This window comes from Rhinoraja longicauda, chromosome 19 (assembly GCF_053455715.1).
Source record: "Rhinoraja longicauda isolate Sanriku21f chromosome 19, sRhiLon1.1, whole genome shotgun sequence".
Taxonomy (NCBI): Eukaryota; Metazoa; Chordata; class Chondrichthyes; order Rajiformes; family Arhynchobatidae; genus Rhinoraja; species Rhinoraja longicauda.
Window position 1 is genome coordinate 2,895,607 of NC_135971.1, and position 23,733 is coordinate 2,919,339.

General features: G+C 52.8%; 1 protein-coding gene across 1 annotated transcript in view; it reads right to left on the reverse strand.

Annotated features, from left to right (window-relative positions):
- The window catches only part of LOC144603008 (zinc-binding protein A33-like), an 852,507-nt gene that overhangs the window by 161,365 nt on the left and 667,409 nt on the right, over positions 1–23,733 (reverse strand).

The window sequence follows — 23,733 nt, forward strand, 5'->3', positions numbered from 1 at the left end:
TGGAGCGATGTGGGTGGGGGGGAGATAGTGTGGGAGATAGTGGGGGAGATAGTGGGGGACAGGATTGAGAGATTGAGAGATGGGGGGGTGTGGGGGGATGTGGGGGGGGGGGAGATAGTGGTGGAGAGATAGTGGGGGAGAAGATGGAGCGATGTGGGTGGGGGGAGATAGTGGGGGAGAAGATGGAGCGATGTGGGTGGGGGGAGATAATGGGGGAGATAGTGGGGGAGATAGTGGGGGAGAAGATGGAGCGATGTGGGTGGGGGGAGATAGTGGGGGAGATAGTGGGGGAGAAGATGGAGCGATGTGGGGGTGGGGGAGATAGTGGGGGAGAAGATGGAGCGATGTGGGGGTGGGGGAGATAGTGGGGGAGAAGATGGAGCGATGTGGGGGGGGGAGATAATGGGGGAGATAGTGGGGGAGATAGTGGGGGACAGGATTGAGAGATTGAGAGATGGGGGGTGTGGGGGGGATGTGTGGGGGGGGGGAGATAGTGGGGGAGAAGATAGTGGGGGAGAAGATGGAGCGATGTGGGTGGGGGGGAGATAATGGGGGAGATAGTGGGGGAGATAGTGGGGGAGAAGATGGAGCGATGTGGGTGGGGGGAGATAATAGGGGAGAAGATGGAGCGATGTGGAAGGGGGGAGATAGTGGGGGAGAAGATGGAGCGATGTGGGGGGGGGGAGATAATGGGGGAGATAGTGGGGGAGATAGTGGGGGACAGGATTGAGAGATTGAGAGATGGGGGGGTGTGGGGGGATGTGGGGGGGGGGAGATAGTGGTGGAGAGATAGTGGGGGAGAAGATGGAGCGATGTGGGTGGGGGGAGATAGTGGGGGAGAAGATGGAGCGATGTGGGTGGGGGGGAGATAATGGGGGAGATAGTGGGGGAGATAGTGGGGGAGAAGATGGAGCGATGTGGGTGGGGGGAGATAGTGGGGGAGATAGTGGGGGAGAAGATGGAGCGATGTGGGTGGGGGGAGATAGTGGGGGAGATAGTGGGGGAGATAGTGGGGGACAGGATTGAGAGATTGAGAGATGGGGGGGTGTGGGGGGGATGTGGGGGGGGGGGAGATAGTGGGGGAGAAGATGGAGCGATGTGGGTGGGGGGAGATAATGGGGGAGATATTGGGGGAGAAGATGGAGCGATGTGGGTGGGGGGAGATAGTGGGGGAGATAGTGGGGGAGATAGTGGGGGAGATAGTGGGGGAGATGGTGGGGGACAGGATTGAGAGATTGAGAGATGGGGGGGGGGTGTGTGGGGGGGATGTAGTGGATGGAAGAGTATCACCTTGTAGATCTCCACCGCCTCGTTGATCAACATGAAGTTGTGCGCCTTGTGGCTGCGGCCATCTCTCCGGTCCAGACATACCACGCAGATCAGCTTCTTGTCCGTCTCGCAGAAGAGCTTGAGCTCTTCCTCGTGGTCCAGGCAGAAAGGCCGGTTGCCCTTCACCTTCAGGTTGAGGGAGATGTTCCTGCTCTTCTTCACCAACTTGCCCAGGGCACGGTTGGCCTTGAAGGTCTTCTCCGGGAAGACCTGCCCGCACTCGGGGCACCTCGCCTCGGTCTCCCCGTCCCATTTCTTGGCGATGCAGTCCCTGCAGAAGTCGTGGCCGCAGTCCAGGATGACCGGGTCGGAGTAGAGCTCCAGGCAAAGAGGGCAGTTCAATTCATCCTCCAGGCTGAGAGTGGAGTGACCAGATGCCATATTGCGCATCTAGGCGGCCGGCTTCATTGGGGGGGGGTGGGGGGGGGTCCAGGGAGAGACACAGATCGCACAGATGGGTTGGGTTTGGTGGTGGGGGGCTTGGGGAGGCTTGGGGGGACAACCCGAAGACTCGGCGACCTCCCGAGCGACCGTCAGAGGGATGGGAGTGAAAGTCGGGCGGTCACTCAATCACTCAAGGAGCGAACATTCAGCGCGACTTCGGGGGAGGTTTGGCAAAAAGTTGCGCAGCGTAACAAAACACACACACACACACACACACACACACACACAGAACCCGCCCCCACCTACCCCCTCCAACATCACCACCCTCCCCTCCCCTCCCCTTCCCCTCCCCTCCCAATGGCAACGATCTTCCCCAAGGACGAGCTCAGAGATTTAAGGTGGACCATGAAGGCAACTCGGAGCGCAATGCGTCTCTCAAATGTGGTGCCCCGAGGAGGCTGTACGCCTGGGCTTGTGGGGGGGTCTTCTTACCTCCTCTGGGCTTTGGTGGGCACTTGGAGTCAGCTGCCAGAGGAGGTAGTGGAGGCAGGTGCCACGACTACATTGTGCAGATGATCCAAAGCTGGGGGGGGCAGTGTGAATTGTGAGGAAGATGCAGGGTGACTTGGACAGGTTGTGTGAGTGGGCGGATGCATGGCAGATGCAGTTTAATGTAGATAAGTGTGAGGTTATTCACTTTGGAAGTAAGAATAGAAAGGCAGATTATTATCTGAATGGTGTCAAGTTAGGAGGAGGGGGAGTTCAACGAGATCTGGGTGTCCTAGTGCATCAGTCAATGAAAGGAAGCATGCAGGTACAGCAGGCAGTGAAGAAAGCCAATGGCATGTTGGCCTTCATAACAAGAGGAGTTGAGTATAGGAGCAAAGAGGTCCTTCTGCAGTTGTACCGGGCCCTGGTGAGACCGCACCTGGAGTACTGTGTGCAGTTGTACCGGGCCCTAGTGAGACCGCACCTGGAGTACTGTGTGCAGTTTTGGTCTCCAAATTTGAGGAAGGATATTCTTGCTATTGAGGGCGTGCAGCGTAGGTTCACTAGGTTGATTCCCGGAATGGCGGGACTGTCGTATGTTGAAAGGCTGGAGCGATTGGGATTGTATACACTGGAATTTAGAAGGATGAGGGGGGATCTTATTGAAACATATAAGATAATTAGGGGATTGGACACATTAGAGGCAGGAAACATGTTCCCAATGTTGGGGGAGTCCAGAACAAGGGGCCACAGTTTAAGAATAAGGGGTAGGCCATTTAGAATGGAGATGAGGAAGAACTTTTTCAGTCAGAGAGTGGTGAAGGTGTGGAATTCTCTGCCTCAGAAGGCAGTGGAGGCCAGTTCGTTGGATGCTTTCAAGAAAGAGCTGGATAGAGCTCTTAAGGATAGTGGAGTCAGGGGGTATGGGGAGAAGGCAGGAACGGGGTACTGATTGAGAGTGATCAGCCATGATCGCATTGAATGGCGGTGCGTACAGGCTCGAAGGGTTGAATGGCCTCCTCCTGCACCTATTGTCTATTGTCTATTGTCTATTGAAATGAAAGCGTGAATGATTTTTTTCAGTGTCGTCGAATTGGAGGAAAGGTTTGATTTTAGCTCTGGTACGAAGTTGGAAGAAGCTGGCTTTTACCACAAGCGTTGACTTGCTTGTCAAACTTTAATGCAGAGTCAAATATCACGGCGAGGTTTTTGACATGCGGTTTGACTAGGCAGGATAGGCTTCCAAGACTGCCTGTTATCGATTTGATGGAGTCGGGGGGGGGGGCGAATATGATGACCTCAGACTTGCTCCCATTTAATTGGAGGAAGTTCTGTGCCATCCAACATTTTATGTCCTCAAGGCAGTGTAAGAGGCTATTTAAATTTGACTGGTTGTTGGGTTTCAGGGGGAGGTAAAGCTGAGTGTCATCGGCATAGCAGTGGAAAGAAATGCCGTGCCTTTGAATGATTTGGCCAAGGGGGAGCATGTATAGAGAGAAGAGAATGGGGCCCAGGATGGAGCCTTGTGGAACTCCGCCGGAGAGGCTAGCTGGAGAAGAGGAATAACTGCCTATGTTGATGTGGTGCACCGAGGAAGCTGTTAGCCTGGGCTTGTGGGGTCTTCTTACCTCCTCTGGGCTTGGTGGGTACTTGGAGTCAGCTGCCAGAGGAGGTAGTGGAGGCAGGTGCCACCACTACATTAGAAGATTGAGGAGGGATCTTATAGAAAGTTACAAAATTCTTGCCATAGAGGGAGTACAGAGAAGGTTCACCAGATTTGATCCCTGAGATGGCAGCTTTGGTCTCCTAATCTGAGGAAAGACGTTCTTGCCATAGAGGGAGTACAGAGAAGGTTCACCAGATTGATTCCTGGGATGGCGGGACTTTCATATGAAGAAAGACTGGATAGACTCGGCTTGTACTCGCTGGGATTTAGAAGATTGAGGGGGGAATCTTATAGAAACGTACAGAATTCTTAAGGGGTTGGACAGGCTAGATGCGGGAAGATTGTTCCCAATGTTGGGGGAGTCCAGAACAAGGGGTCACACAGTTTAAGGATAAGGGGGAAGTCTTTTAGGACCGAGATGAGAACGTTTTTTTTCACACAGAGAGTGGTGAATCGGTGGAATTCTCTGCCACAGAAGGTAGTTGAGGCCAGTTCATTGGCTATATTTAAGAGGGAGTTAGATGTGGCCCTTGTGGCTAAAGGGATCAGGGGGTATGGAGAGAAGGCAGGTACGGGATACTGAGTTGGATGATCAGCCATGATCATATTGAATGGCGGTGCGTACAGGCTCGTAGGGCCGAATGGCCTACTCCTGCACCTATTTTCTATGTTTTTATGTTTCTAAGAAAGGCGGTGGAGGCCAATTCTCTGAATGCATTCAATAGAGAGCTAGATAGAGCTCTTAAGGATAGTGGAGTCAGGGGGTATGGGGAGAAGGCAGGAACGGGGTACTGATTGAGAATGATCAGCCATGATCACGGTGAATGGCAGTGCTGGCTCGAAGGGCCGAATGGCCTCCTCCTGCACCTATTGTCTATTGAAAGACATTTGGACAGCTACATGGATACGGAAGGTTTTGGATGCACACGGGCCAAACGCGGGCAAGTGGGACCAGTGGGTCAGCATTGGCAAGTTGGGCCGAAGAGCCTGTTTTGAGCGCTGTGTGACTGTACGATGTTGTGGCCTTTCCCCGTGGGAGAACGGCCTCCACCCGAAACATCACCCATTCCTTCTCTCCACAGATGCTGCCCGACCCGCTGAGTTACTCCAGCACTTTGTGAAACGTCACCTATCCATGTTCTCCACAGATGCTGCCTGACCCGCTGAGTTACTCCAGCACTCTGTGTCTACCTTCTACTAGAATACTGTGTGGATTTAGTGGACTGAATGTTCTCTTAATCCTTGAATAACAGAGCTGTACAGCACGGAAACAGGCCATTCGGCCCACCTGGGCTAGTCCCATTTGGCCCATATCTCTCCAACCCCTCTCTAATCCAAATATCTGTCCAAATGTATCTGACAGGGAGGGGAGGGTGGGGTTGGGTGGTGTGGGGTGGGATGGGTTGGTGGGGTGGTGTGGTGTGGGTGGGGGTGGTAGGGGTGGGTGGGGGGTGGTGTGGGTGGGGGGGTGGGGTTGGGAGGGTGGTTAAGGTGGGGGGTGGGGTGGGGGGATGGGTGGTGCGGGTGGGGCGGAGGGGGGGTGGTGTGGGGGGATGTGTGGGGGGTGTGGTGTGGGGGGCAGGGTGGTGTGGGTGGGGGGTTGGGGGGTGGTGTGGGTGGGGGGTGGGGAGGGTGGGGTTTAGTGTGTGGGGGGAGGGTGGGGGAGGGGAGGGTGGGGGGTGGGGTGGGGGGGGTCGTGTTGGAGGGTGGTGAGGGTGGGGGTGGGGTGGGGATGGGTGGTGTGGGTGGGGGGTTGGGGGGGTGTGGGAGGTGGGGTGGGTGGGGTCGTGTTGGTGGGTGGTGAGGGTGGGGTGGGGATGGGTGGTGTCGGTGGGGAGGTGTGTGTGGGGATAGGGTGGGTGGGGGTTTGGGGGTTGGTGTGGGTGGGGGGTTGGGGTGGTGCGTGTGGGGGGAGGGGAGGGTGGGGTGGGGGGGTCGTGTTGGCGGGTGGGGAGGGTGGGGGGTGGGGTGGGGGGATGGGTGGTGTGGGTGGGGAGGATGGGGTGGTGTGAGTGGGGGGGTGGGGTTGGGGGGTGGTGAGGGTGGGGTGGGGGGATGGGTGGTGTGGGTGGGGGGGTGGGGGTGGTGTGGGTGGGGGGTGGTGTGTGTGGGGGGAGGGGACAGTGGGGGGTGGGGTGGGAGGGGAGGGTGTCGTGGAGACGGTGGCTGGGGGTGTGTGGGGTGGGTGGGGATGGGTGGGGGTGTGTGGGATGGGTGGGGGTGTGTGGGGTGTGTGGGGTGGGTGGGGATGGGTGGGGATGGGTGGGTGGGGATGGGTGGGGGGGTCATATGTAGTGGATGGGAAGGGGGGACTGTTTGATGGGGGAGGGGTGGAGTTGGGGCCGTGATGTTGGTGAGGGGATGGGATGGGGTGTGTGTTTGGGAGAGGGTTTGGGTAGTAGACCTGTGATTGGGGGGGGGGTGATTTGGGGAGGGGTGGGGGCGTGTGATTGGGGGGTGTGATTGGGGGGTGTGATTGGGGGGTGTTTGATTTGGGGAGGGGTGGGGGCATGTGATTGGGAGGGTGGGGCGTGTGATTGGGGGTGGGGTGATTTGGGGAGGGTGGGGCATGTGATTGGGGGGGGTGTGATTGGGAGGGTGGGGCATGTGATTGGGGGGGTGATTTGGGGAGGGTGGGGCGTGTGATTGGGGGGGGTGTGATTGGGAGGGTGGGGCATGTGATTGGGGGGGGGGTGATTTGGGGAGGGTGGGGCGTGTGATTGGGGGGGGTGTGATTGGGAGGGTGGGGCATGTGATTGGGGGGGTGTGATTGGGGGGTGTGATTTAGGGAGGGGTAGGGGAATGTGATTGGGGGGGTGTGATTGGGGGGGGGTGTGATTGGGGGGGGCGTGTGATTGTGAGGGTGTGGACGTGTGATTGGGGGGGTGATTGGGAGGGGTGGTGTGATTGGGAGGTGTTTTGGGGAGGGGTGGGGCATGTGATTGGGGGGGTGGGGGCCTGTGATTCGGAGAAGGGGAGGGTGGGATTACCTGTGATAAGGGGGCTGTGATAAGGGGGGAGGGGTGGGGCATGTGATTGGGGGGGTGTGATTGGGAGGGTGGGGGGCTGTGATAAGGGGGCTGTGATAAGGGGGCTGTGATAAGGGGGCTGTGATAAGGAGGGTGGGTGTGTGATTGGGAGGGTGGGGGCTGTGATAAGGGGGCTGTGATAAGGAGGGTGGGTGTGTGATTGGGAGGGTGGGGGCTGTGATAAGGGGGCTGTGATAAGGGGGGTGTGATAAGGGGGGTGTGATAAGGGGGGAGGCTGGGATTACCTGTGGGCAGTTGGTGTTGGAGACAGAGTTTGACCACAACTTGTTTACACTTCACCCTGCGTCTTGGTTTTGGTTTTCTACCGAGTCCATATTTGGGGGAATTGACTTGTCTGAAGGTTACGCGATGTTTTCGGATTAGCTACTAGCGAGGGAATGTCCGGAACTCGGTGTGATTGGGGAGGGAGGGGGGGTTGGGGGTAGGTTGTGAGCCGGGCCAAACCCACGCCTTTTGCTGACCACGCATGTATTTCTTGCAGGTCATGTTGAAACATTAGTTTCCGATCAGCGAGCGGCTCTTCGACCGACTGCCCTTGAGAGAGGATTGTTTCTGTTCCTGCACTCAGCGGACATTTGGAACATTCAGCCACTTTATACCGACTCAGTGAACCCCGGTCGATCAAAGCACAAAGAGGAGTTGAGTATAGGAGCAAAGAGGTCCTTCTGCAGTTGTACAGGGCCCTAGTGAGACCGCACCTGGAGTACTGTGTGCAGTTTTGGTCTCCAAATTTGAGGAAGGATATTCTTGCTATTGAGGGCGTGCAGCGTAGGTTTACTAGGTTAATTCCTGGAATGGCGGGACTGTCATATGTTGAAAGACTGGAGCAACTAGGCTTGTATACACTGGAATTTAGAAGGATGAGAGGGGATCTTATCGAAACGTATAAGATTATTAAGGGTTTGGACACGTTAAAGGCAGGAAACATGTTCCCAATGTTGGGGGAGTCCAGAACAAGGGGCCACACAGTTTAAGAATAAGGGGTAGGCCATTTAGAACTGAGATGAGGTAAAACTTTTTCAGTCAGAGAGTTGTGAATCTGTGGAATTCTCTGCCTCAGAAGGCATTGGAGGCCAATTCTCTGAATGCATTCAAGAGAGAGCTGGATAGAGTTCTTAAGGATAGCGGAGTCAGGGGGTATGGGGAGAAGGCAGGAACGGGGTACTGATTGAGAATGATCAGCCATGATCACATTGAATGGCGGTGCGTACAGGCTCGATGGGCCGAATGGCCTCCTCCTGCACCTGTTGTCTATTGTGCCGGAGAATCTCATCGGGTCAGGCAGCGTCTGTGGAGGGAATGAACAGACCTTTAGACGTCTTGTGGAGACGTATAAAATTATAAAAAGGACTGGACAAGCTAGATGCAGGAAAAATGTTCCCAGTGTTGGGGGACTCAATAGACAACAGGTGCACGTTGATAACTGGGACTCTAGCTGCCATTCCACACTTCCTTGACATCTTGTAGCCCCCTGGGTGGTGAAGAATGAAAAGCCATGGCCATTGTTGCTTTTAATATGGACAATAGGTGCAGGAGGAGGCCATTCGGCCCTTCGAGCCTGTACGCACCGCCATTCAATGTGATCATGGCTGATCATTCTCAATCAGTACCCCGTTCCTGCCTTCTCCCCATACCCCCTGACTCCGCTATCCTTAAGAGCTCTATCCAGCTCTCTCTTGAATGCATTCAGAGAATTGGCCCCCACTGCCTTCTGAGGCAGAGAGTCCAGAACCAAGAGACGTATAAAATTATAAAAGGACTGGACAAGCTAGATGCAGGAAAAATGTTCCCAATGTTGGGGGAGTCCAGAACCAGGGGCCACACACAGTCTAAGAATAAAGGGGAGGCCATTTAAAACTGAGGTGAGAAAAAGAAACCTTTTCTCCCAGAGAGTTGTGAATGTGTGGAATTCTCTGCCACAGAGGGCAGTGGAGGCCGATTCACTGGATGGATTTAAGAGAGAGTTAGATAGAGCTCTAGGGGGCTAGTGGTATCAAGGGATATGGGGAGAAGGCAGGCACGGGTTACTGATTGTGGATGATCAGCCATGATCACAATGGATGGCGGTGCGTACAGGCTCGAAGGGCCGAATGGCCTCCTCCTGCACCTATTTGCCCAACTCGTCCATGCTGTTCCTTATAGAGTCACACCGCATGGAAACAGGCCCTTCGGCCCAACTTGAGTGCAGGCAGCAGGACTAGAATACTTCACTTCCAGTCCAAGCTTACTGATACAAGAATTGTTCACTGGGGAGCTGTAAATGCTGCATTTTGGTAGGACAAATCAAAATAGGACGTACAGGGTAAATGGTAGGGAATTGAGGAATGCAGTGGAACAGAGGGATCTGGGAATAACTGTGCATTGTTCCCTGAAGGTGGAATCTCATGTGGATAGGGTGGTGAAGAAGGCGTTTGGTATGCTTGCCTTTATAAATCAGAGCATCGAGTATAGAAGTTGGGATGTAATGTTGAGATTGTACAGGGCATTGGTGAGGCCGAATCTGGAGTATGGTGTGCAGTTCTGGTCGCCAAATTATAGGAAGGATGTCAACAAAATGGAGAGGGTACAGAGGAGATTTACTAGAATGTTGCCTGGGTTTCAGCACTTAGGCTACAGAGAGAGGTTGAACAGGTTGGGTCTTTATTCTTTGGAGCGTAGAAGGTTGAGGGGGGACTTGATAGAGGTTTTTAAAATTTTGAGAGGGACGGACAGAGTTGACGTGGGTAGGCTTTTCCCTTTGAGAGCGGGGAAGATTCCAACAAGGGGACATAGCTTCAGAATTGAGGGACAAAAGTTTAGGGGGTAACATGAGGGGTAACTTCTTTACTCAGAGGGTGGTGGCTGTATGGAATGGGCTTCCGGTGGAAGTGGTGGAGGCAGGCTCGATTTTATTATTTAAGAGTAAATTGGATAGGTATATGGATAAGAGGGGATTGGAGGGTTATGGTCTGAGTGCAGGTAGATGAGACTAGGTCAGGGAGAATGGTCGGCGTGGACTGGTAGGGCCGGACAGGCCTGTTTCCATGCTGTAGTTGTTATATGTTATATGTTATATAACAATCTGTATATTGAACTCCCAGGTGGGGCATTGCCTGAAGGACGCAAAGAAAGCTTTACCATCCTGCTTGAATTCGCTGAAGGACATCCTCACTTTGGACATGTCTTCAACAAGAACAGGGATGATCGAGCTCCACTACTTCGCAAGTTTAGCTTTCTTGGCTTTGAGATTGTGAGACCTGGGCCCAAAAAAGACCAGACACTTTCTTCATGATGTATACATCTGAAAGAGACTCGTCTGATGAAGAATAAACGCGTGCTTTTATCGAAACATAGAAACATAGAAAATAGGTGCAGGAGTAGGCCATTCGGCCCTTCGAGCCTGTATGCACCGCCATTCAATATGATCATGGCTGATCATCCAACTCAGTATCCCGCACCTGCCTTCTCTCCGTACCCCCTGATCCCTTTAGCCACAAGGGACACATCTAACTCCCTCTTAAATATAGCCAATGAACTGGCCTCAACTACCTTCTGTGGCAGAGAATTCCACAGACTCACCACTCTCTGTGTGAAAACAACCGGTCCTAAAAGACTTCCCCCTTATCCTTAAACTGTGTGACCCCTGGTTCTGGACTTCCCCAACATCGGGAACAATCTTCCCGCATCTAGCCTGTCCAACCCCTTAAGGATTTTGTAAGTTTCTATAAGATCTCCCCTCAATCTTCTAAATTCCAGCGAGTACAAGCCGAGTCTATCCAGTCTTTCTTCATATGAAAGTCCTGCCATCCCAGGGATCAATCTGGTGAACCTTCTCTGTACTCCCTCTAAGGCAAGAACGTCTTTCCTCAGATTAGGAGACCAAAACTGTACTCAATACTCCAGGTGCGGTCTCACCAAGGCCCTGTACAACTGCAGCAGAACCTCCCTGCTCCTATACTCAAATCCCCTCGCTATGAACGCCAACATACCATTGGCTTTCTTCACTGCCTGCTGCACCTGCATGCCTACTTTCAATGACTGGTGCACCACGACACCCAGGTCTCGTTGCATCTCCCCTTCTCCTAATCGGCCACCATTCAGGTAATACTCTGCTTTCCTGTTCTTGCCGCCAAAGTGGATAACCTCACATTTATCCACATTATACTGCATCTGCCATGCATCTGCCCACTCACCTAATCTATCCAAGTCACCCTGCAGCCTTCTAGCATCCTCCTCACAGCTAACACTGCCACCCAGCTACGTGTCTTGGTGCTTTGATGTTCTGGGGTTGTATTTTGTTTCATCCATGAAGGTGTATTAGTGAAATTCTGTCTTATTGGGCATCGCAGCCTCTGGAGAATCATACGGTTCGGTGGTCGGTGAGATAATCTCTATTTGCATGTTATGATTAGAGCAAATAAATTGCTCGCCATGAATTTAACTGCGTACGTTTTTAGTTTTGAAGCTGATGTTGCAATAATAACATTTATTTTACTGTTGAATTGTTTATATTAGACAATAGACAATAGGCAATAGGTGTAGGAGGAGGCCATTTGGCACTTCGAGCCTGTACGCACCGCCATTCAATGCGATCATGGCTGATCATTCTCAATCGGTACCCCGTTCCTGCCTTCTCCCCGTACCCCCTGACTCCGCTATCCTTAAGAGCTCTATCCAGCTCTCTCTTGAATGCATTCAGAGAATTGGCCTCCACTGCCCTCTGTGGCAGAGAATTCCACAGATTCACAACTCTCTGACTGAAAAAGTTTTTCCTCATCTCAGTTCTAAATGGCCGACCCCTTATTCTTAAACTGTGTGTGGCCCCTGGTTCTGGACTCCCCCAACATTGGGAACATGTTTCCTGCCTCTAACGTGTCCAACCCCTTAATAGACAATAGACAATAGACAATAGGTGCAGGAGGAGGCCATTCAGCCCTTCGAGCCAGCACCGCCATTCAATGCGATCATGGCTGATCATTCTCAATCAGTACCCCGTTCCTGCCTTCTCCCCATACCCCCTCACTCCGCTATCCTTAAGAGCTCTATCCAGCTCTCTCTTGAAAGCATCCAACGAACTGGCCTCCACTGCCTTCTGAGGCAGAGAATTCCACACCTTCTCCACTCTCTGACTGAAAAAGTTCTTACTCATCTCCGTTCTAAATGGCCGACCCCTTATTCTTAAACTGTGTGGCCCCTGGTTCTGGACTCCCCCAACATTGGGAACATGTTTCCTGCCTCTAACGTGTCCAACCCCTTAATAATCTTATACGTTTCGATAAGATCCCCTCTCATCCTTCTAAATTCGCTCTCCCCCTCTCCCCTCCCCTTCCCAGCCGTCTAGACCAGGAAGCAAGGGCTAGACGGGCATTCCCTCCCAGCCGTCTAGACGCCCATCGTCTGGAGCCCTGCCCTGCAGACAAACCTCAGTGGGCGCTGAGACACACATTCCAAGGGGCTGGCACCAAATTCAGGCAATGTTCTCACCACTGACTGGACAATTGACCTTCTGCTCTGAGCGGCCCTTAAATATTCTGCTGGGGTGTGCTGGTGGGGGGTGGGGATGTGCCATGGGACTGCACCCTGACCCTAACCCTGACCCTAACCCTGACCCTAACCCAAACCTGACACTAACCCTGACCCTAACCCTAACCCTAACCCTGACCCTAACCCTAACCCTAACCCTAACCCTGACCCTAACCCAAACCCTGACCCTAACCCTGACCCTAACCCTAACCCTAACCCTAACCCTGACCCTAACCCAAACCCTGACACTGACCCTGACCCTAACCCTGACCCTAACCCTGACCCTGACCCTGACCCTAACACTGACCCTGACCCTGACCCTGACCCTGACCCTGACCCTGACCCTGACCCTGACCCTGACCCTGACCCTAACCCTGACCCTGACCCTAACCCTGACCCTGACCCTGACCCTGACCCTGACCCTGACCCTAACCCTGACCCTGACCCTAACCCTGACCCTGACCCTGACCCTGACCCTAACCCTGACCCTGACCCTGACCCTAACCCTGACCTTAACCCTGACCCTGACCTTAACCCTGACCCTGACCCTAACCCTATACCACTGGTCTATGGGAAAATGAGGGAATGGTGGTGTTTGTACAATTCATTGTGCTGTTCCTCCACACGTAACCTGTGTTCACCATCACCCTGTGCCCACTACCCTGCCCCCCACCCCCCCCCCCTCAGTGTGGCCCGTCAGACTGGGCTGTGGTTACAGGGCCAAGCCCCTGTGGAGAGGGGCTAGTCTCAACGCCACCGTGAGGTGGGCCGAGCGGCCCGTTTCCATGCTGCACAACCACCTATGTTGCAGAATCGCACCAGAACAGGCCCTTCGGCCCACAATGTCTGTGCCGGACATGATGCCAACAGCATCTCTTATCTACCTGCACATAATCCTCATCCTTCCCTACATAGAAACATAGACAATAGGTGCAGGAGTAGGCCATTCGGCCCTTCGAGCCTGTACGCACCGCCATTCAACATGATCATGGCCGATCATCCAACTCAGTATCCCGTACCTGCCTTCTCTCCATACCCGCTGATCCCTTTAGCCTCAAGGGCCACATCTAACTCCCTCTTAAATATAGCCAACGAACTGGCCTCAACTACCTTCTGTGGCAAAGAATTCCACTCTCTGTGTGAAGAAAAACGGTCCTAAAAGACTTCCCCCTTATCCTTAAACTGTGTGGCCCCTTGTTCTGGACTTCCCCAACATCGGGAACAATCTTCCCGCGTCTAGCCTGTCCGACCCCTTAAGAATTTTGTACGTTTCTATAAGATCCCCCCCTCAATCTTCTAAATTCCAGCGAGCCTATCCAACAGTCTCTTCAATGCCACTATCGTACCTGCCGTCACCACCACCCCCGGCACCAAGTTCCAAGCACTAACCACTCTCTGTGTCATAATAACTTTCCCCGTCCGTCTCTTGCCCACTTTGCCCCCCTCACCTCCAACCAATCCACATTTCCAGGTGTGTAAGATAGGGCTCGTGCTGGTTTAAACCGAAGACAGACACAGAGTGCTGGAGTAACTCAGCGGGTCAGGCAGCATCTGTGGAGAACATGGATAGGTGACGTTTCACAGAGTGCTGGAGTAACTCAGCGGGTCAGGCAGCATCTGTGGAGAGCAGGAATGGGTGGCCCTTCGAGACACCTGAAACGTCACCTATCCATGATCTCCACAGATGCTGCCTGACCCGCTGAGTTACTCCAGCACTCTGTGAAACGCCACCTATCCATGTTCTCCACAGATGCTGCCCGACCCGCTGAGTTACTCCAGCACTCTGTGAAACACTCACCCATCCATGTTCTCCACAGATGCTGCCTGACCCGCTGAGTTACTCCAGCACTTTGTGAAACGTCAATCAACTCAACCCAACCCAACCCAACCCAACTCAAACCAACTCAACCCAACCCAACTCAAACCAACTCAACCCAACCCAACTCAACCCAACTCAACCCAACCCAACTCAACCCAACTCAACCCAACCCAACTCAACCCAACTCAACCCAACCCAACTCAACCCAACTCAACCCAAACCAACTCAACCCAACCCAACCCAACCCAACCCAACTCAAACCAACCCAACTCAAACCAACTCAACCCAACCCAACTCAACCCAACTCAACCCAACCCAACTCAACCCAACCCAACCCAACTCAACCCAACTCAACCCAACCCAACTCAACCCAACCCAACTCAAACCAACTCAACCCAACCCAACTCAAACCAACTCAACCCAACCCAACTCAACCCAACCCAACTCAAACCAACTCAACCCAACCCAACTCAAACCAACTCAACCCAAACCAACTCAACCCAACCCAACTCAACCCAACTCAACCCAACCCAACTCAACCCAACTCAACCCAACCCAACTCAAACCAACTCAACCCAACCCAACTCAACTCAACCCAACTCAATCTCCACCCATTCCTTCTCTCCACAGATGCTGCCTGACCCGCTGAGTTACTCCAGCACTCTGTGAAACGTCACCTATCCATGTTCTCCACAGATGCTGCCTGACCCGCTGAGTTACTCCAGCACTCTGTGAAACGTCACCTATCCATGTTCCCCACAGATGCTGCCCGACCCGCTGAGTTACTCCAGCACTTTGTGAAACGTCAATCAACTCAACCCAACCCAACTCAACCCAACTCAACCCAACCCAACTCAACCCAACCCAACCCAACTCAACCCAACTCAACTCAACCCAACTCAATCTCCACCCATTCCTTCTCTCCACAGATGCTGCCTGACCCGCTGAGTTACTCCAGCACTCTGTGAAACGTCACCTATCCATGTTCTCCACAGATGCTGCCTGACCCGCTGAGCACTCTGTGTCTATCTGCGTGTTCGGTTCCCTGCTTGTCCGTGGGCCATTTCGCGGGGGCTTGTGTGTTTTCGCTGGCTGTCTTTGTTTAACGTTGGGCTTCGTCGTTAATTGTGGGCCGAGGGAGCCTCGATGAACCAGCCGTCAGCGATGGGCAGTGGGAATCAAGGAACTGCCCTTCCCTGACAGGGCCCAGTGTGGCCAGCGGGCTGGGCCTTGGACCTGCTGCAGCCTGAAGCATTTGCAGTGGACGTCACGGAAAGGCAGGATCGGCCGACATCCGCTGGGCGGCTGTGGGGATACGAGGAGCATCACTGTGTGTTGGAGCCGGTACCGACACATGCCTACTACCTACGTCACCTGAGCTCGAAGGGCCAAACGGCCTCCTCCTGCACCTATTATCTACGTTTCACCAAAATAGGGTAGTCCACGAGCAAGATGCAAGTGTGGTAGTAGTTAACTGGCGTGCGTGCGTGCGTGCGTGCGTGTGTGTATATAAGCTTACAATTGTGATTTCCTCTTTTTTTAAATGTGTAATTTATTATCTATCCACGTTTCTTTGTGTAGAGTGTTGTGGTCAGGTCTGACGAAGGGCCTCGACCAGAAACGTCACCTGTTTCCTTATCTCCGGAGGCGCTGCCTGACCCGCGGAGTGTCTCCGGCGTTTGGTGCCTTTCACGGCTCGCTGTCTTCCAGTTAGCAAAGCAACAGGGCCCCTCCAAGCTCACTGCTGCACCTCAGGCTGCTGAGTGAATGGGAGGGCAAGTTAATCGTTCTTCACGGCCTTTTGTGTTGACTTAGTTTCTCACCATCCTTTGGGAACCCAACTGAAAGCATCGGTGATGGTCAATAGACAATAGGTGCAGGAGGAGGCCATTTGGCCCTTCAAGCCAGCACCGCCATTCAATAGACAATAGACAATATGTGCAGGAGGAGGCCATTTGGCCCTTCAAGCCAGCACCGCCATTCAATAGACAATAGGTGCAGGAGGAGGCTATTCGGCCCTTCGAGCCTGTACGCACCGCCATTCAATGTGATCATGGCTGATCACTCTCAATCAGTACCCCCGTTCCTGCCTTCTCCCCATACCCCCTGACTCCGCTATCCTTAAGAGCTCTATCCAGCTCTCTCTTGAAAGCATTCGGAGAATTGGCCTCCACTGCCTACTGACAATAGACAATAGGTGCAGGAGGAGGCCATTCGGCCCTTCGAGCCTGTACGCACCGCCATTCAACATGATCATGGCCGATCATCCAACTCAGTATCCCGTACCTGCCTTCTCTCCATACCCGCTGATCCCTTTAGCCTCAAGGGCCACATCTAACTCCCTCTTAAATATAGCCAACGAACTGGCCTCAACTACCTTCTGTGGCAGAGAATTCCACTCTCTGTGTGAAGAAAAACGGTCCTAAAAGACTTCCCCCTTATCCTTAAACTGTGTGGCCCCTTGTTCTGGACTTCCCCAACATCGGGAACAATCTTCCCGCATCTAGCCTGTCCAACCCCTTAAGAATTTTGTACGTTTCTATAAGATCACCCCCTCAATCTTTAAATTCCAGCGAGCCTATCCAACAGTCTCTTCAATGCCACTATCGTACCTGCCGTCACCACCACCCCCGGCACCAAGTTCCAAGCACTAACCACTCTCTGTGTCATAATAACTTTCCCCGTCCGTCTCTTGCCCACTTTGCCCCCCTCACCTCCAACCAATCCACATTTCCAGGTGTGTAAGATAGGGCTCGTGCTGGTTTAAACCGAAGACAGACACAGAGTGCTGGAGTAACTCAGCGGGTCGGGCAGCATCTGTGGGGAACATGGATAGGTGACGTTTCACAGAGTGCTGGAGTAACTCAGCGGGTCAGGCAGCATCTGTGGAGAACATGGATAGGTGACCCTTCGAGACACCTGAAACGTCACCTATCCATGATCTCCACAGATGCTGCCTGACCCGCTGAGTTACTCCAGCACTCTGTGAAACGTCAATCAACTCAACCCAACCCAACTCAACCCAACCCAACCCAACTCAACCCAACCCAACTCAACCCAACCCAACCCAACCCAACTCAACCCAACCCAACCCAACCCAACTCAAACCAACCCAACTCAAACCAACTCAACCCAACCCAACTCAACCCAACTCAACCCAACCCAACCCAACCCAACTCAACCCAACCCAACACAACCCAACTCAACCCAACCCAACCCAACCCAACTCAAACCAACCCAACCCAAACCAACTCAACCCAACCCAACCCAACCCAACTCAAACCAACCCAACCCAACCCAACTCAAACCAACTCAACCCAACCCAACTCAAACCAACTCAACCCAACCCAACTCAAACCAACTCAACCCAACCCAACTCAAACCAACTCAACCCAACCCAACTCAAACCAACTCAACCCAACCCAACTCAACCCAACCCAACTCAACCCAACCCAACTCAAACCAACTCAACCCAACCCAACTCAAACCAACTCAACCCAACCCAACTCAACCCAACTCAACCCAACCCAACTCAACCCAACTCAACCCAACCCAACTCAACCCAACCCAACTCAAACCAACTCAACCCAACCCAACTCAACCCAACTCAACCCAACCCAACTCAAACCAACTCAACCCAACCCAACTCAACTCAACCCAACTCAATCTCCACCCATTCCTTCTCTCCACAGATGCTGCCTGACCCGCTGAGTTACTCCAGCACTCTGTGAAACGTCACCTATCCATGTTCTCCACAGATGCTGCCTGACCCGCTGAGTTACTCCAGCACTCTGTGAAACGTCACCTATCCATGTTCCCCACAGATGCTGCCCGACCCGCTGAGTTACTCCAGCACTTTGTGAAACGTCAATCAACTCAACCCAACCCAACTCAACCCAACTCAACCCAACCCAACCCAACCCAACTCAACCCAACCCAACCCAACTCAACCCAACTCAACTCAACCCAACTCAATCTCCACCCATTCCTTCTCTCCACAGATGCTGCCTGACCCGCTGAGTTACTCCAGCACTCTGGGAAACGTCACCTATCCATGTTCCCCACAGATGCTGCCTGACCCGCTGAGTTACTCCAGCACTCTGTGAAACGTCACCTATCCATGTTCCCCACAGATGCTGCCTGACCCGCTGAGTTACTCCAGCACTCTGTGTCTATCTGCGTGTTCGGTTCCCTGCTTGTCCGTGGGCCATTTCGCGGGGGCTTGTGTTTTCGCTGGCTGTCTTTGTTTAACGTTGGGCTTCGTCGTTAATTGTGGTCCGAGGGGGCCTCGATGAACCAGCCGTCAGCGATGGGCAGTGGGAATCAAGGAACTGCCCTTCCCTGACAGGGCCCAGTGTGGCCAGCGGGCTGGGCCTTGGACCTGCTGCAGCCTGAAGCATTTGCAGTGGACGTCACGGAAAGGCAGGATCGGCCGACATCCGCTGGGCGGCTGTGGGGATACGAGGAGCATCACTGTGTGTTGGAGCCGGTACCCAGACATGCCTACTACCTACGTCACCTGAGCTCGAAGGGCCAAACGGCCTCCTCCTGCACCTATTATCTACGTTTCACCAAAATAGGGTAGTCCACGAGCAAGATGCAAGTGTGGTAGTAGTTAACTGGCGTGCGTGCGTGTGTGTATATAAGCTTACAATTGTGATTCCCTCTTTTTTTAAATGTGTAATTTATTATCTATCCACGTTTCTTTGTGTAGAGTGTTGTGGTCAGGTCTGACGAAGGGCCTCGACCAGAAACGTCACCTGTTTCCTTATCTCCGGAGGCGCTGCCTGACCCGCGGAGTGTCTCCGGCGTTTGGTGCCTTTCACGGCTCGCTGTCTTCCAGTTAGCAAAGCAACAGGGCCCCTCCAAGCTCACTGCTGCACCTCAGGCTGCTGAGTGAATGGGAGGGCAAGTTAATCGTGCTTCACGGCTTTTTGTGTTGACTTAGTTTCTCACCATCCTTTGGGAACCCAACTGAAAGCATCGGTGATGGTCAATAGACAATAGGTGCAGGAGGAGGCCATTTGGCCCTTCAAGCCAGCACCGCCATTCAATAGACAATAGACAATATGTGCAGGAGGAGGCCATTTGGCCCTTCGAGCCATTCAATGTGATCATGGCTGATCATTCTCAATACAACTCTCACACCGTTCCTGCCTTCTCCCCATACCCCCTCACTCCGCTATCCTTAAGAGCTCTATCCAGCTCTCTCTTGAATGCATTCGGAGAATTGGCCTCCACTGCCTTCTGAGGCAGAGAATTCCACAGATTCACAACTCTCTGACTGAAAAAGTTTTTCCTCATCTCCGTTCTAAATGGCCGACCCCTTATTCTTAAACTGTGTGTGGCCCCTGGTTCTGGACTCCCCCAACATTGGGAACATGTTTCCTGCCTCTAACGTGTCCAACCCCTTAATAATCTTATACGTTTCGATAAGATCCCCTCTCATCCTTCTAAATTCCAGTGTATACAAGCCTAGTCGCTCCAGTCTTTCAACATACGACAGTCAGATGGAGGTGCCCTGTCGGAGTACCCAGAGGACAAGTCCACACATAGGGCCGTTTGTCAAACACACAGTCTTGCCCTTCCTCTGGTCCTTCATAAGTTATAGGTGTAGAGTTAGGCCACTCGGCCCATCGAGTCCAATCCGCCATTCAATCATGGCTGATCTCCCTTCTCCCCTTGACACCCGTTCTAATCAAGAATATGTCTATCTCTGCCTTAGATATATCCACTGACTTGTGGCCTCCACAGCCCTCTGTGGCAACGAGTTCCACAGATTAACCACCGTCTGACTAAAGAACTTCCTCCTCACCTCCTTTCTGAAAGAGCGCCCTTTAATTCTGAGGCTGTGCCCTCTGATCCTAGACTCTCCCACCACTGGAAACATCCTCTCCACATCCACTCTATCTGTGCCTTTCATTATCCTGTAAGTTTCAACAAGGTTCCCCCTCAACCTTCTAACCCCCAGCGAGTACAGGCCCAGTGCCCACAAACCCTGATCATATGCTAACCCACTCGTTCCTGGGATCGTTGTTGTAAAAGCTCCTCCAGACCCTGTCCACAGCCAGAACATCCTCAGATATGGGGCCTAGCCTTGCTCACGATACTGAAGTCTGGACTAGGCTCAATCCAATGATTGTTCTTTCTGAAGATGTGGGTGGGGTACTGAACAATGGTGCAGGTGGCACCAGAGGTCTCCACCCAACCGTGGAGATAATATTGAAGAGGTTTTATTAATGCACTTCAAACAAAATTGCCCTTTCTATACAAGGCTTATTTCACCCTCTTTTGATCCTATTTCCGAGAGTTTGCTGTTGAGATTCAGTATTGAGTTTGGAGCTGTACTATTGTTGAGGCGTTTCTCATAGAAACATAGACAATAGGTGCAGGAGGAGGCCATTCGGCCCTTCGAGCCTGTACGCATCGCCATTCATTGTGATCACGGCCGATCGTCCACAATCAGTAACCCATGCCTGCCTTCTCCCCATATCCCGCGATTCCACTAGCCCCCCCCCTAGAGCTCTATCTAACTCTCTCTTAAATCCATCCAGTGATTTGACCTCCACTGCCCTCTGTGGCAGAGAATTCCACACATTCTCAACTCTCTGGGCGAAAAAGTTCCTTCTCGCCTCAGTTTTAAACGGCCTCCCCTTTATTCTTGGACTGTGTGTGGCCCCTGGTTCTGGACTCCCCCCGACATTGGGAACATGTTTCCTGCATCTAGCCTGTCCAGTCCTTTCATGATTTTATACGTCTCTATAAGATCCCCTCTCGTCCTTCTAAACTCCAGTGAATACTGGTGGAATAGGTTGAGGGGGGGGAACAGTGCACAAAGGCACAGTCACGTTGCTAACTGGTTCTCTAGCTGCCATTCCACACTTCCTCGACATCTTGTAGCCCCCTGGGTGGTGAAGAATGAAAAGCCATGGCCATTGTTGCTTTTAATATGGACAATAGGTGCAGGAGGAGGCCATTCGGCCCTTCGAGCCTGTACGCACCGCCATTCAATGTGATCATGGCTGATCATTCTCAATCAGTACCCCGTTCCTGCCTTCTCCCCATACCCCCTGACTCCGCTATCCTTAAGAGCTCTATCTAGCTCTCTCTTGAATGCATTCAGAGAATTGGCCTCCACTGCCTTCTGAGGCAGAGAATTCCACAGATTCACAACTCTCTGACTGAAAATGTTTTTCCTCATCTCCGTTCTAAATGGCCGACCCCTTGTTCTTAAACTGTGTGGCCCCTGGTTCTGGACTCCCCCAACATCGGGAACATGTTTCCTGCCTCTAACGTGTCCAACCCCTTAATAATCTTACGCGTTTCGATAAGATCCCCTCTCATCCTTCTAAATTCCAGTGTATACAAGCCTAGTCGCTCCAGTCTTTCAACATACGACAGTCCCGCCATTCCGGGAATTAACCTAGTAAACCTACGCTGCACGCCCTCAATAGCAAGAATATCCTTCCTCAAATTTGGAGACCAAAACTGCACACAGTACTCCAGGTGCGGTCTCACTAGGGCCCTGTACAACTGCAGAAGGACCTCTTTGCTCCTATACTCAACTCCTCTTGTTATGAAGGCCGACATTCCATTGGCTTTCTTCACTGCCTGCTGTACCTGCATGCTTCCTTTCAGTGACTGATGCACTAGGACACCCAGATCACGTTGTACGTCCCCTGTTCCTAACTTGACAACGTTCAAATAATACTCTGCCTTCCTATTCTTACCACCAAAGTGGATAACCTCACACTTATCCACATTAAACTGCATCTGCCATGCATCCGCCCACTCACACAACCTGTCCAAGTCACCCTGCAACCTCATAGCATCTTCCTCGCAGTTCACACTGCCACCCAGCTTTGTGCCATCGGCAAATTTGCTAATGGCACTTTTAATCCCTTCGTCCAAGAGATCAGAGAGTTGTGAATCTGTGGAATTCTCTGCCTCAGAGGGCAGCGGAGGCCAATTCTCTGAATGCATTCAAGAGAGAGCTGGATAGAGCTCTTAAGGATAGCGGAGTCAGGGGGGTACGGGGAGAAGGCAGGAACGGGGTACTGATTGTGGATGATCAGCCATGATCACATTGAATGGCGGTGCGTACAGGCTCGAAGGTGCAGGAGTAGGCCATTCGGCCCTATTGTCTACTGTGTACCGAGCGAGGTTCAGTGAATAGCTTTTGTTGCGTGCTGACAAGTCGGTGGGAAGACCATACATGATCACAATCAGGCCGTCCACAGTGGGCAGATACATGATAAATGGAAGCAGGTGAATAATGTTTAGTGCTGGATAATGTCCCTTTGTGTCTATCGTTGATATAAACCAGCATCTACAGTTACTCCCTACAGTAGCAAGTTTCCCTGGGTGGGCATTTGTGAGCTGCAGGTGGCAAGAACGCTGGTTCATAGAAACATAGACAATAGGTGCAGGAGTAGGCCATTCGGCCCTTCGAGCCTGTACGCACCGCCATTCAACATGATCGTGGCTGATCATGTTGCAATGGCAGGGTTGGGCTGGCAACCTGGTATTGGTAATGTGAACGACCTGCAGAGGCTGGCTTACACCGAAGAGGGATCCAAAATGCTGGAGGGACTCAGCGGGTCAGGCAGCATCTCCGGAGAAAAGGAACCGGTGACGTTTCGGGTCGAGACCCATCTTCAGAGATTGCAGAGGGGAATTGGCTGGTTCGGCAGTCGTGGAAGAAACGGGGGGGGGGGGGGGGGTGGGGGGGTCTTTAAGGCCTTGCTGGTGGGGGGTGGAGGTGTAGAGTAACCGAACGGCCACAGTAACGATGAGTGAGTGGGGGGTCCGGAAAGTAGAAGTCTTTAAAGAGACGAAGGATCTTGGACATGGGTCGGGAGAGATTGGACCTGGGGACGAAGAGTCTTAGAAACATAGACAATAGGTGCAGGAGGAGGCCATTCGGCCCTTCGAGCCTGTACGCACCGCCATTCAACATGATCATGGCTGATCATCCAACTCAGTATCCCGTACCTGCCTTCTCTCCATACCCCCTGATCCCTTTAGCCACAAGGGCCACATCTAACTCCCTCTTAAATATAGCCAATGAACTGGCCTCAACTACCTTCTGCGGCAGAGAATTCCACAGATTCACCACTCTCTGTGTGAAGAAAAACGGTCCTGAAAGACTTCCCCCTTATCCTTAAACTGTGTGACCCCTTGTCCTGGACCCGATACGTTACCCATTCCTTCTCTGCAGAGATTCCGCCCGACCTGCTGAGTTACTCCGGGCTTTCTGTGTCTAACTGGATATTGGGAATGGGAAGGGTGGTGGGATTAAGTGTGTGTGTGTGTGTGTGTGTGTGTGTGTGTGTGTGTGTGTGTGTGTGTGTGTGTGTGTGTGTGTGTGTGTGTGTGTGTGTGTATGTGTGTGTGTGTGTGTGTGTGTGTGTGTGTGTGTGTATGTGTGTGTGCGTGACAGAGAGTCTGTCTGTCTGAGCCAGCGTCCATATGTTCTGTTGGGGTGTTTTTGT